Source organism: Dysidea avara, chromosome 6 (genome assembly GCF_963678975.1).
Source record: "Dysidea avara chromosome 6, odDysAvar1.4, whole genome shotgun sequence".
In the NCBI taxonomy this organism is placed as follows: domain Eukaryota; kingdom Metazoa; phylum Porifera; class Demospongiae; order Dictyoceratida; family Dysideidae; genus Dysidea; species Dysidea avara.
The window spans coordinates 32,576,464-32,591,885 of NC_089277.1; the positions used below are offsets into that span (position 1 = coordinate 32,576,464).

General features: G+C 38.8%; 1 long non-coding RNA gene across 11 annotated transcripts in view; it reads left to right on the forward strand.

The window, feature by feature from the left end:
- LOC136257947 (uncharacterized) overlaps nucleotides 1–15,422 on the forward strand; it is a 175,997-nt gene that overhangs the window by 4,075 nt on the left and 156,500 nt on the right. For 2 of the 11 annotated variants that reach the window (XR_010702434.1, XR_010702441.1), the window contains 5 exons: nucleotides 34–117; nucleotides 170–485; nucleotides 611–916; nucleotides 7,740–9,107; nucleotides 10,533–10,695. This is a non-coding gene — a long non-coding RNA (uncharacterized lncRNA). Of the gene's footprint in view, nucleotides 1–30; nucleotides 118–169; nucleotides 486–610; nucleotides 917–1,004; nucleotides 1,026–7,739; nucleotides 9,108–10,532; nucleotides 10,696–15,422 lie in introns of those variants that run through there. The other 9 variants (XR_010702440.1, XR_010702431.1, XR_010702436.1 and 6 more) reach the window with 8 other exon arrangements.

Below are 15,422 nucleotides of genomic sequence, written 5' to 3' on the forward strand. Positions count from 1 at the left end.
CCTTGCTTAGCAGTGATTTATCATGCTTAGCAGGTTCATTGTAGCAGCTATTGCTTGCCTGCAATGTACTTAAGGCCCATGAAAGACTGATGATGGGATCTACCCCACTATGGTAAAGTACGGTGCCAATTTTTTTGTGTACGCATTTGTAAAGTAAATATGATTCCAGATAAACTATTAGCTGATGTAACAGCCACCTAGATGAAAACTGTACACTGGTTTCACCTAACTCCAGGGACAGTACTAGTGAATTAACATTGCCACTGTCAGTCAACCCATAAGACTCCAAAAATATCCTACAAACCCAAGGTGCCTTTCCTACTAACAGATGCTTAGCAACATACAGAACAGCAGCAACTGTTGGCTTAGTTACAGTATCTGCTGTGTTCTCACACGTGTGCTTCCAAATTGCTATTGAATCATCATCCGACCCATTTTGTTCCCTTTCCAGTGATTTAATTACACTGCAGTGCATTTTGTAACAGGTAGTGTATATGTAGTCATTGTCTTAAAGGTGCATGGCTATTCCAGCTGTATATTGTTATATGTTTGCTTACAGCTGAAGCATTTGGGCTATGTAGACAAAATGTTTTATTCCCTTTTGGTGTAGCCCCACAAGAAGCACAGGGATTAGGTGTATGAAACTGGCGATATAGTGTGTTATAACAGTGCTGACATAATACAATCGGTTTATCTACTGATGGACTTACCCCTAACAGCTTCTCAAGCTCATTGGAAATAACAAATGCAGGTTTGATAAGTTTTGCTTGAAGTGGCTCATTACACTTTGGATTACTGCACTTTCTAACAGGTCTTGGTGATTTGGATTTCCACTTTGGCATAAAGTAAGGGTCATTGTGGTGTCGTTGAGCCTCTATGAAGTGAGACTTACATATGGAACTGCTGTCAGTAGGGGGTGAGTCTAAATGGAGCAAGAGAAATTTTTGCTCCTTTGATCCCCAGTTGCCATACTGTGTCATTCGCTTATCCTTACTTCCACACAGGATACACTGCTTGGGAGTACTACTGTATAGCGGAAAATTTTGGCGGGAGAAAATTTTGGCGAATTGATCATTGGCAGAAATTGGCGAATAATATTTTGGCGAATGCATGGCATTACTTTGCCCACGCAATTTTAATCTGACAGCGTTGGCGACGAAGCTTTGCGATGTCTACAGTTCAATGCCTCTGATTCGAATCGACGCACTGTTATGTAAATAGCTAGCTGAAATAAAAACAACGTGCAAAGTCAGTAATCGAGACTGGAGCGCTGGCATGTGGCAAGCGAGGCAAGGCATTTGCACATGATGGGCACTGAGCTGGTGAATTGCCCATCTGCCTGAGCTATTAGTCTAATACTGGCTGTGGATACTTGCGAAAGATTAACCACTCACCGCTGTAACAGTATTAACAGAATAAATTAATTCACTCACCGATGAACAGCGTCTACTGCACTTTCAGTGTTTATAAAAATGGCGAATAAAATTTTGGCGAATCCATGCATACTCGCTAAATTCGCCAAAATTTTCTCCTGCCAAAATTTTCCGCTATACGGTACCTTCAGAAGTGCTGGCACTGTTATGGACTTCATCAGTGGCATTAGATGATCTATGCAGCAGCAGCTGCAAATACATAATAAGGCCCCTATTTGGTGATTATTAGTTTCTCATCCACCGCCCGCATCCTTCTTAAGCTACCGCATGGTAAGCCATTATTTACTCTGTGCATGCTCAGAAGAACACTTGATACCAAACTGTTATAATTTTTGGTTGATGAACGCTACAATGCGCTATGTATCGCCAGGAGAACTGTTGTTTTCCTTAGCAAATTGCTGCAGTGCCAGTTGCAATCGTGTTCTATCGACTTCATCAAAGCAGGCTTTCAGTTGACTGTCTAAAAACAGTTGGCGATAACGAAAAGTAGAATCAGCTGGTGAAGGAAATGTTTGTAGTAAGAAAGAAAGACAATTTGGACAAGGTCTGTACATCAGTGTGTTAATATTATAAAATAATGGCATAATGGTAATACCCTCCCGCCCGCATCATAATAATTAGAAAGGCTGGATGAGAAACTAATAATCACCGAATAGGGGCCTAATATTGTTTAAATCAAATATTTATGTAATGTTAGTTATCAGTGTATAACTCTTTACGCGACAGCTGGACACTTAATTCTAATGGCTTGTTATGTTGATCTAAGACTGTTTAATAAGTGATAAGCTTTATAGAGCGATTGATGTGCAGAAACGATTTTGTACCACTGCTGAAAATGAAGTGCAAGCCCCCAAGATTCTTACCTTGCTCAATTGTTCTGATTGATGCTCCACTGTTTGCAAGAATTGAAAAGATCGAGATACTCTAATAGAACAGTGAGGATCTGGGTACTCTAATAGAGCAGTCACAGTATTCAGAGAAGCAGTGTAGCAAGTTACTTAGCTACGAATGTGTAATAAGGAGATATAATTGGTGGAGAGCAGCTATTGTCAGCAGGCTGTGACTTTTTTTGGTCTTCAACTTACAGCTGGCCTGGCAGCCTGGCCCCCTCACTCTTTGGCCTGCTCCACCGTCCCTGGGTTCTATGATATCACTTGTGCGCCAGGTTAGTTACGCAAGATACATGTTCACTCGATTTAAATTACAGTTGCACTGGTAAATTTGTGTATAATTTTGCATAGCTAGCTGTTTTCAACTTTTTGTAGTTTGTGCTTATTAATTATATAAATCAATGGCGGATCTAGAAATTTCAAAGGGGGTTCAGGCTTAGGCGACAAGGGTAGATCTCAGCCTGCCAGCCTAGGAGACAGAAAAACCTTTAATTTTAAACTTGGTCTTTACATCCACAGTATCTGCACATTATTATAGGCAGACACAGCACAGCCGCCATGCCCATACAATGGGCAGGTAGGCCACCTTTGCCATGCAATTATACACATGCCCATCTTCATATGGCAAGTGGTAGTCACTTCCATACTGCCAGTTGATACACTTGCAACCGGAATCACTGAGAATTTTGATTGTCGAAACTTTGCCTTGGTCACTTGATTTCACCTATAAAAGAGCCTTGATTCTTGATAGTCTACTGTAAAATACTAGTAAATCCTCGTGTATGCTAAAAGTTAACTTTCAAAGGTGCTTTATCATCCCTTTTGTGGACATCTTGATTGGTTGATTCACTGTACAAAACACCCTTGATTGCTTGATTGAATCTTGACCCCAGTCACAAGTGTTTCAACAGACTGTATTGAAGTGACTACCCCTTGGATTAGCATTTAAAACATGTTGTGTGTCACTAGTCTATGCTTGGAATAGCTAGACCTGCAGTAAATGTGTGCATATGAGTCTTATTTCACTAGCTAAATGTACTTACTCGGAAGCCACTATGTGTTGAAACAGTTACTCTTTTCATAGATAGTAGCTACTACATAGAATATACTATGTGACCGAATTTTGGAAATTCACCCATATGGGTGCGCATGAAATAATTAGAATTTAAGGTATTGAGAATGGCTTAAAACCATCAACGAGTAGATTTGCACTACAAAGCTTGTTATTTGGTCATTAAAAACTTTAAGTGTCAAATGCGCCCATATGGGTGATTTTCCAAAATTCAGTCACACTATATCCATGCTCTTTATTGCTGTGAAATTGTAACATGTGACTGGATATGGAACATTCTCAATATAAGCCACTAAGTGCTTATAATATCATGTGATGACTTAGAGATGTATTAGTTTCATCCTAGAGGCTGAAAGCAAATAAAATGTGACTGGGCCTGTGAAAATAGGGCATGTGCACGTGGGCACATGATTTTTACTTACTTTTTCAAACTTTCATCACTCATAACTTTTTACCAAAATGCCATGGTGGCAATTTTCAGGTCTTAGTAAGCATGTAATCCAGTGGCTTTATGATGCAAGTTACAGAATGCAAATATTCTGTTCCAATACTGAGATATGACCTGTAGCATAACAGGATGTAGTTTGTGTCCACATGCCCTGTTTTCGCAGGTCCGATCACAAATACTAACCAAACACATAGTACGTACCATTTGTATAAACTACAAACCCATGAAAGCAAGTGTTCTTGCCTCTTGTGTAATGTGCAAACCAATTAAGCACTTCAGGGTTGGTATATTCTGATCAGAGTTCTGACTGCTTAAAATCAACTCCAGTTCTTGCTCCAAATACTCTCCAATTAAATAGAAGACCAAAGGTGAGTTCTTGCAACAATTCCCGCCTTTATAATCATGTGATCTTGCCTCTATTATTAGTTGTGTCACAATTCTATACCTGGGGAAATCCTTCAAGAACTGGAACAGGTTGGAAAAGGGCATTTTGCTTGGGGAATCCTGAGAGCTTTGACTCTGGCCTGAGCTTGAAAGAAATCGTGAGTTTTATAGTGATGACCCATGAGAATTGGTAGGCTTAACTAAAAATTTGTGGGTTTAGAGTTACTGCTTGTGGGACCTTGAATTTGGTAGTGAAATTGTGAGTCTCACGGTAAATCCATGAGGGTTGGCAGGCCTGAGATCTAGGATATTCTTATGTGAACAGGTATGTGAAGCCAGACTTTCCAATATCTGAATAGTTTTGTGTGCATGAATCTACCCTTAACTCCCTGTAGTTAGCAAAGTGTATGCAGAGTCCACATTCATGAGGGCTCAAAAACAAGTATTCATCATACACAATTAGTATTGGTTAAAGTGTATTGCCCCTAGCTAAACCTATACACTGCTGTAACTGCAGCTTATTAACTACTGGATGACTTAACATAGCTATACTCATCTGCCATGTATGTCCAGTTTGCATCATGTGATGTAGATATGACTGGACTTTCACCTTTATCAACTCCCCTCACCAGGTAATATTCCTGTTATGCTTTTAACACAAAGTGCTTCAGAGACTGGTCACAGCTCACACCTGCACTTTCCTTTGTTAGAATTCCTCTCAGTATTAATACTCACAAAATCACATCAAACACAGAACAGTAGAATAATCGACCAGAATATCATCATCCTAAACAACTCCCACCACTGGTACTCTGTTTAACATCTTCTCATGTGATTGCAATTTAAACCCACAATCACATGTGACCCAATTTTGGAAAATCATCCTGCAAAATTTGCAGGAAAACTCAATTAAAAATTTCAGCAATATTTTTTTGCACATTTGGATAAAGCAACTATTAAACCTTCTTGCTGTGAAATTTCACAACCAAAGCTTCTTTCTGCTAGGAGATATGGATGATTTTATCAGACCATGTAGTGATTTCAGGGACACTACAAATGGGGTGATTTGTTCTGGTGCTACAGTGGTTACAACTAAGTCTTAGACAATGATACATGGCATTTAATTGAAGAAAAGGACCAGGAACACTTGATTTAACTATCAGAAGTCTCTTTATAATACTTTTAGACAGTAGGAATAGAATTATTTGTAAACAAAGTGATTTGTCACAAGTTGTCACACTTATATATAAACAGTAAATTGACCAATTGCAATGGCACCACTGGCAAGATATGCATGAGATATTATCCCTACCAAGTAGAGAAGTGATTCAGGAAAGTGTAACATTGATACCATTGTTTGTTTCATGGTACTGCTAACCCAGCTTTGTAAACAAACCGAACTAATCTTATTTCAGTGAAGCATAATGAAGCCAGTGAGCTTTGATATTGTGAAGCACTACAAGTTGAGCTACAAGCAACTACACAATTAGTTGTTTTCCAGCAGAACATTCAAGTAATCTTAAGCTTGGAACACTATAAAGTTGAGGGAGTGTATAAACAGTGGAATGGACTACTGGAATGGTGGAATGGAATTTTTTAAAGTTCAATATCAGTTTTTACATCCAAATAAGTACAACTCCTCTCCTTAAGTAAGCAAATAAATAGGATTCCCTTTGAAGTCGGCATACTTTTCCTCACCACAACACTTGTATGACTTATAACTCAATACTTTATAACTGTCTGAAGGTTCAGTTCAGTGTACAACATGGCACTGCCACAATGAACTTTAGCTTAAATTTTGTTTTCTGACATAATTGTGGAAAAGGCTCATTGTAAATGCTTACAAGATAGTCGCATTTCACTTTTCCCAATGATTTTCACTTAGGTTCCTAGGTTAGTGGTAAACACCTCATACAGGCTCTGCCTTCTGTGTTCGCCCTCCTGGTAAAGTTGATAATAAATGAATACTTCATTGTACAGTGAATGTACTTTTACAATGCATTCATGTACTCAGCTAGCTAGCTAACTTTTTATCATTTGGGAACAAGGGTTAAGTCAGGAGTCTTCTTGGTATGCTGTGTATGTTCATAACTGACTTTACACTACAAAATATTGGTAAACTTTGTCTATGGTGAGGTGAATTATGCTAAGAGCTGACTTCAAGGGGAATCCTATTTGTTTGCTTACACAAGGGGAGGAGTTGTACTTATTTGGATGTAAAAGATGATATTGAACTTTAAAAAATTCCATCCACCATTCCAGTATTCCATTCCACAGTTTATACACTCCCTAAAGTTGAAAAGGAGATAAAGCTTGGTATTGCCACCTGCACATTAGATTTTCACTACCTTTCCCATTGTAAAATGTCTAGTAACAGTACTTCTGGTTCTTTGTCTTGTGACATATCTGTGGCTTAATAAAATATGGCTTAATATCTCAGTATAACAATGATACAGCCCATTTATTCAATTAAAAAGTTCCATTTCAGTATTAAGCCAAATTCCAATGCTATACATCAGTGCTCCCAATAAGAATTCTTAAGTGCCAGGACAAATCCAAACTTGGCTGGACACATTACACTTAATTGTGTGGACACAGGTGGCCTATAACACTGCCTGTAGTAGGCATTCTTTGATGTAAGGCACTCTAGCCATAAACATGATGTGTTGAGACACTATTATGATTTTGTGAGGTTTCTGTACAGGGCATTGGTACATTTGTGGTTACTCTCTTAGATGGCTTTAATGTTTAATCTCCTAGCAACCAAGAGACAGCTACTATATAGCAGGAGCTTCAGCCCTTATAAGCTCCTGCTTTAGTAAACAGTAAACCAAATATGCACACTCTGGGATTTTTGGGCTCCTTTGATAGGACATTATGTCCTGCCAAATACAATTATGGTCAGACATTGGCTAATTTGTCCAGAAATTGTCTGTTGCCTGACCATTAGCTGGAGCATTGTACATACAGGGTATAGCAGATGTTGTGGCTGTGAATGTAAGATTATTCCAAATAGCACTAATACTAAAGTGATGTTGGCACAATGTTCTAAAAAAACATTGCTTTACTGGGTATGAAGTGTGTCCTGTTGACCCTTTTTCATGGTGGATCTCTGATTAACATTCCAATTATGTGCAAATTATTTTTTACATAATGAAACCACCTGGGTGTTCCCCTGTGATGATATTGTCTTGTGACATTGCTAAGCAAAATATTGACTAGTTTGCAAATTCTATTTCTGAATAATAATAATAATTATAACATTGAAATAGAAAAAGTTGCGTACAATTATTTTAAAGTGAAAAAAATATTTGTATCATTACAGTTTATATACCAGCAGTAGATTTGCCTCTTTACTACAAACGGCACATCTTGCTCTATAGTGTATAGTGGAACAAGTAGAGTAGAATGTGGTCTGTGTGTGACCTTCTGTAAAGTGTTATAATAGTATGAAGAAAAACATAAAAGTTAATGTACATGTACCTTTCATCTATGTCTCTTCTTCTGAGCAGGTAGTGACAATGTTGGTGCTGATGGAATTGAGTTGATTTTAGTGTCTTCTATTGCTAGTGATGACCATTGTACTGTGGACAACAAGTAATGAACAAATACATCTGACATAATTATATGCAAAACACAAGTGGAAGAAAAATTATTTTGCAGTCTAGTGGGGACTGTTACAATAAAGTGAAGAAACTATAGATACTATGAATAGTGTATAAGCAACCATTTATCGGATGGGCTCAATTATCGGAAATACATGCTTCAATTATCGGACAGGTATTATACTAATAAAAACGGAGGAATTCCATGGTACCAAGAAGAGGCATGGTTGACAAAGAGTGTGTTGTTTGTTAAAGGTTGTAATTCTACTGATAAAGGAATGGACAAAGATTAACTGTTTGTATAACTTCCGTGCTGTAGATTTGGGGCTGTTTTCAGAAGCGAGTTCAGCCTGGCACTTTTTCTTCATCACTTTGAAAGCCCATGGCAGTCTACTGTTAATTTCTACTTCAATGTTAGTCACCAAACAATAAAGGAAAAAGACAAGCCATGATCAAAGCAGCAGTCACTGGAGCTTCCACAGAAAAATATGGTACAGCTAGTGTCGAACTTGCCAGTTGAACTGGCATAATTTATGATGACATGGTGGCTGTAATGAAGGCAGAGATTGGTGAGAATGTAGTCCAAAATAGTGTCTTGCCATCTGGCCAACTGTTGAGAAGTGTAAGAAACTTAATATTCATCTCCACGACTGAAGTTCAAGTACGTATGCCACCATGCTTTCCCCACCAAGAGATCAAGGACAGAACCAACAGAAGGATGTACAGTTGGTTGGGAGCTAGTTGTTCCACTATTAAATACTATAGAGCCCTTAAAGGACCATTGTGTGTTCAATTATCAAGCAATTTATGTGTGCATTTTTTACAACAACAAAATTGTAGCTCATACATCACACGATCTGACGTGCTGAAATTAGTCGGTTAGACCTTCATAAATATACAGGATTTTTTTCAGATTTTTGTGAGGTTCCAGTGCAAGGCCATGACCAGTCATTGCACTATTGTCTGATAAGTGAAACACGCAAGCCTATGGAGTTCCGGAGTGGTTCTGATACATGGTTACTACAACTTTTCACGTTTTCAGCCATTACCGGTCAGGAGAAGCACCTTTTGATACCAAACTTTGTACACAGGAAGATGAAATCAAGTGGAATACCTCCGCTTAAAATTGTGCTCCAGGAATGTTCTTACGAGAAGGGACGTGTGGCGGGGATAAACATTCCGTTAATTGGTTGCTTACACTATCTAAATTTAATCCATAAATGTCAGTATATCAGTGGTATGGGTAATGTAAGGATTAAATTTGCACATCATCAGGTGATGATTTGTTGTAACAATTGATCACTAATTATATAATAGGTTACAAAATTACTCAGTTTTCCCTTCCATGTATTTGTCTGTCTACTGTCTGTACCTTTATACCCAATCATTGTAGTAGTACATAAAATTTAAACATATTGTGTTTTATTTTAAAGTGCAAGTACACAACTTACCACCTCAACCTGACTTCATTGTATTAGTGAAAATAGCTCCACCCTATGCTTAGCTGAATTATGTTTACTTGGTCACCCAGGGTAAAGCCATAGGCACTTTTGAAAAATAAATGCTTCCAGGGATACAAAAAAATATGAGATACGAAAGTAGCAACATTTGCACAAGTGCACTGTATTCCTTCGGAATGCCACTTTTCAATTGCAAGCAACAATCTTCTCTTGGGCACGTCGTAGTTTATACTGTAGTGCTTTCTAGATGCAACAGAGAGTGTCAGTCTAGTAGAAATATCCACAATTTTGCAGATTTTTGCAACTCTCACTGGGAAAAAGCCATTTCATGCATTTATAGACTGGAACAATACAGTGTACATCTGTATATGGTGTTTAGTTTGTTATTTGTTTGTTTGGTGGGAGCAAACCATCACTCTCCCTACTATACAGTACTGATACAAATAGTATATCATGTATGTACATACCAGCGTTGAAACTGGGTCACTACTGCTGATCCGGATGACCCACTGACCCGGATGTGAACCGGAATAAATAAAGCCAAGGCATGCGATAAGAGCTATGTTTTGGGTAGTCTCGAGCGAGTGAGGCTACATTTTGAACGTTCGATTCGTGTTGAGTAAACGAGTAGTAATGTAATATAGAGTAAGCCGGTATTAAAGTTTATAATTTAAAATCAGTCAGTGGGTTTGGTTCCACGTAGCTACTGTGAGTTTACAGACAGCAATTGGGTGTGGCTTCATGCATACCTAGTATTACAATTTCCCAATCTATTAAAGTGGGTGTGGCTCACAAAAGTACTTACCCTGCTGCAAGACTAGCTTATATACAACTCGTACAATAATCAATTAGTGGGCGTGGCTCCACATAAGCTTGCAGACAGCAACAGACACAGTTTTGTGTTACAGACTGCACTTACTAATAAATGGGTGTAGCTGAGCATATGTTTGTAACGTGATAAGTGGGCATGGCTTACGAAAGAGCTACGTGATTAGCGTTTATAAGTTTCCATGTTGTCAAACAAATGATTTCGTCTCGCATGATCCATCAGGGTCAGACCGGGATAATTTGTAAACCGGGTCAGACCCGGATGACCTGGAGAAAATGTGACCTGGTTGACCCGACCTGGTTTCAATGCTGGTACATACACATACAATACACACATGTACACTACACATAATATACAGTACATACCTGTTCATTACAGTGATGTAATAACTATCTGGTGTTTCTTCTCTAGTAACTTGTCCTCCATCATCTTCAACCTCTTCTGTACACTGCAATATAGACTGATCACATTAAAACTATGTTTGTGATTTGTGTCATGCCAATACAAAGCAAGCATAGTGTATTGTATGTAATTGTACATGGGCCACTTAGCCAGGAATTTCAAAGGATGGTTCCACTCTTAGTACGTAGGTGAACTTTCAGCAAGGGTCTGGTGATATAGCCACCTGATGCTGACAACACGTACACTTCAACACTTTTAATTGGCCTCAAATTGAGGTACACACTAATGTCTCCCATGTATATGTGGACTTTATCCACAATGACATCATGAGTACAAAATGGCCAAGTTATTTGTATAGGTAATCACACACATTTGAGTGCAATTAGGGAATAATTGTACGAGTAACAGTCAAAATTGCACGAGGCGAAGCCGAGTGCAATTTTCGCCTCGTGCAATTTTGGCTGTTACGAGTACAATTATTCCATAATTGCACGAAAATGCGTGTGATTGCCTACTAATCACATAGTGACCACCCTGTAGTACACATCTATCCAGTTCTGTGTGGCCATTAACTTCTACCAGGTGATTGCATCATCCTTCTTTGTATTACATCATTTGTTGTTGCACTTAAAAGGCTTCACGTGTCAGCAATTCTGATTGGCTACTCAAAATGTCTACATATGTTGCACTTAAAAGGCTTCTATTGTCAGCTTATTTGATTGGCTATTCATTATATCACTTTCTTGTTGCACTTAAAAGGCTTCTGTTATTCTGCTATTTTATTGGCTACTTTACAGTGCAATTACAGAAACAAGGCCGTGCAATTACAGAAACAAGGCCGTGCGATTTGGGATTAATTGCACTCCTACTATTGGGACTAATGTATGGCAAATTAAACCACTATGTGATTAAGGGGAGTAATGTACAGTTGCCTATGGAGAAATTGAGCTAGTGTTGTACTGATTCCCACTTAATTGATATCCATTATTAGTTTATCCTATAGCCAACTGATACCTGATTGTAGGTGTCTACAAGTTACACTTGTGCATACCCACTAATAGTACAGCTTCCAAAGCAGAGTTTTGCAGGTTTAGTGAGAGGGACCAGAACCTTTGAGCAAAGTATGCCACCACCTTACTAGCTTGTTTAACCCCTTGAGCATTACATAAAAGCTTGAAACACAAACACTTTCACTAGATAACAACTGTACGTAGTTACAAAAACAGAAACAGAACAATATAAGAACACTGAGAAAAGTTGTAACTAAGGAACAGCACTTAGACTAGGGGTGTGACTTACGTACCTAACCAATACTGCCAGGTGCTGCCAGGATGATATCATGAAGCTGGTGTTGGGTGATTTTTGGAAAACCCAAATCTCCATGATCCCTATTTTACATGATCCCTAATAGACACGTCACATCCTGTACATACACTACACAATATACACACTTACCATCATTAGAACACTAGAAGTGATCCAACACTGAGGTGAATTGTTTAGACAGAGTGTTGCTGTTTACTTTGTTCAGCTTGTTGGAACTATATTTCAACAGCTGTCCTCTCTACTTCAAGTGATTGTACCTTGTCTTGTAATGTCTTCAACACCTTGATCATTGCTACAGTATTAATATCATTGAGTTACATACTTCCAAAACACATGTACAAATATTCACACAGTGGATCCCAGGTAATTGGTATACACAAATACTCCGGCAATATATGAGGAGAATATATCATACCATGGTGTGTGACATCATAACATCTTGTAGGGAGAATATATCATGGAGACATGAATCATGAGTGTACAAGTCACTGTGACAGTATAGTGAAATGTACCCTAGCAATCAAGAGGTATTTAGTATAATTACTACGTAGAATAAACAAGCCACCTAACCAGTAAATAACAACTTTTAGACTCCCCCTTGTGTTTTCATCTCATCCTAACTTCACTAACAAGCCACTTGACTAATTTGAACTGTATGTACATCTCAAGATGAGAGGTATAGGCATCCTAAATTTAATAAGTGATAACAACGCATGCACACACATGTATGCATGTACGTACCACCCACCCACCCACACACAAACAACCTAACACAAACAAACACAGCAATTGGTTGCGACACTTTCAACAAGTTGCTATGGAATTTTAAAAATAATTTATTTAACAGAATTTTCTAGTGACTGATTGAGTAACTGACTGACTGATTCCTTCAGACAAGCGTAACTCGACAACGGCTAAGGCTACGGGCTTGATTTTTTCACTGTTCAACATTGCTTCAGCCCGACAAGTGCCTTTTGGCATACTGCAGTATGTACAATGCATTCTTCATGGACTTACCAGTGTACTCCTTTGTGTCTCATTCATCTTTGCTTACAGCGAAAAGTGTCGATTTGATGATAGCACATGATGGCTTCCCTTCGTAACGGAAATCGTCTGTATTTGTCATAGTGGCTATTTTGATATATAGTAGAGGTGCTTTTCAAACAGTTCTTGATTCATACTGCTGTGTAACGGGTTGAACATAACCGACAACGAAGCGTAATGGATACTTCACTTTTCAGATGATAATTGATATAACCGGGGCACGCGGCACCATTTCTTTCGGTATGCGTGGATTGCAGAGGTGCTTTTTGAACTCGAAATGCTGCGTAACGGGTTCAACAAAGCTGACAACGAAGTGTAATGGATACTTCACTTTTCAGACGATAATTGGGGTGCACGGTGCCATTTTAGATGCGGTATACGTGGGTTCACCAGTCATAATAATTATTTACAAAAAAAAGTTAACATACAAGTACACAGAAAAATTTGGAATTTTCAACTAGAGTAGGGACCATAACACATCGATAAAAAGTACTGAAACAAGCTGGAGTAGTGCATGATATTAGATCACAGTAAAACAATAAGAAGTGTTATATCCCTACTGTGCATTTCCATTATGGTATCATGAGCACAGAGCACAGTAGGGATATAACACTTCTTAACCCTTTATTATCGAATGGCTAATATATTGCCATAACGAGTGCCCTTTATAAACGGAGCCATAACTCCTTTTTCCTAGGGGCTACGAAGCTGAAATTGCTACCAAACTGCTCAGAAGGACCGGGCGTTTTTAATGAAGTTTACCGTTCGGCGATAGGAAGAAGCATGGGCAAGTTATGGCACTTGGCAATATAAAACAGCGTATACAAAACAATAATACCTGTTTAAAACTCCATGTTCGCCTTCTCCCTGCTACTAGGAGGCTTTAGTTGGAGTTACTCCATTCCCCACGTGATAAGGATTCTAAAAATAAATAGTGTGATGTCATCGCGTTGATTAGTAAGATGGCGGCGCCCATCTTTCAATGCCATGGCGATACGGAGAAGATACGCTTTCTTCGCTTCATAGCGCGTGAGTTGTGTGTGTGATCTGTAAGTATTCTAGCTGTGTTGGTAGAAGAGAGAGTTGGCTATCAAACGGTATATAGCTTGATGGGTTAATTAATGGGTGGGGTCCACTCGTATCGCCCACATTTCACACAAGCCATAAAAGTTTTCACACTTGCGGTTTTATAAAAAAAACTTCGGTAATAAAGGGTTAAACCCCAGTGCGTGGGAGTATCAAAGCGCCGCGCCGGGTTATAACTACCATACAGCTAGACAGAGCGGCGCTGCTACTGTGCGATATATTAGTTATCACCCAGTGATAACTAACTTATCACCCTGTTGCGGAGCCACTCAGTCTCTTTCGTGACATCATAATAACCGCGAATGGCATTGTATACCGATGGAACAAAGAGCCAAATAAGGAAATATTGATACAAAACACACCAATACAGCACTTAAAACTAGCTAAATCTTACAAGGAAACTGTTAATCCTTTACACAATAACACTACAAGTTACCAATACGATAGTTTAACAAATGTCAAGAATAGTACGTGACGATTTTCGCTCCAGCAATCACTCCCAACGGTCACTATGGTGAAGAACTAACTTCCTCTAGCTTCATCGTTCTATCTTGGACTATGGTAGCCACTGGTTGGTCTTTATTTTTCTCTTGCACACCACGCGACAACACTATACCAATTTCTGACGAAGGCGAATCGTACCTGGAACCACTACTTCATAACACCGCCCTTCGCTACAGTTTGTAGGCAGTATGTAAGGTCTCTCTTGTGGCTACGAAGTAGAATCTCCACACAATTCGGACGAAATCTTGAGCACAGTGACAGGAACTCAAACCGGAACTTAATTTACTATCCGTAAACTTCTGCGTACTCCCGCGCACTGGGATATAAAACAGTTATATCCCGTATACTCGGATGATATCATTGTTATTACACTCGTACCGGGATATAACTATAACTTATTGTTTTACTGTGATTTAATATTGTGCACTACTCCAGCTTGTTTCAGTACTTTTTATTGATGTGCTATGGTCCCTATTCTAGTTGAAAATTCCAAATTTTTCTGTGTACTTGTATATATTGGAGACATGAACCTCGAGTGTACGAGTCAGAGTGACAGTATAGTACCTATTTGAGCAAACTGGTATATACTACTACTACTACACTGATATTTTCATCAGTGTTCAATTACGTGCATGACTTTGATGTGGTTAGCATTATGCAGTAATGGATCAAAGCTTACGATAACGCTCACTCCTCATGCAATCATTACAGTTGTTTGAACACTGATGAAAACTTCAGTGTATTTCCCAGAAATGTCTACAACTAAGAAATGTAAAGTTGTTATTGCTAGTGGAGGAGAGCATTCATGGTCACTCCCCTGGGCTGTAAAAATGTATTATCACTTAGCAACCAAGTGGTAGTTAGACAGAAGAAACCTTTAGACTTCCTCCTTGTGCTTTCATCTCATCCAAACTTCAATATGTACTATAACCCACTTTT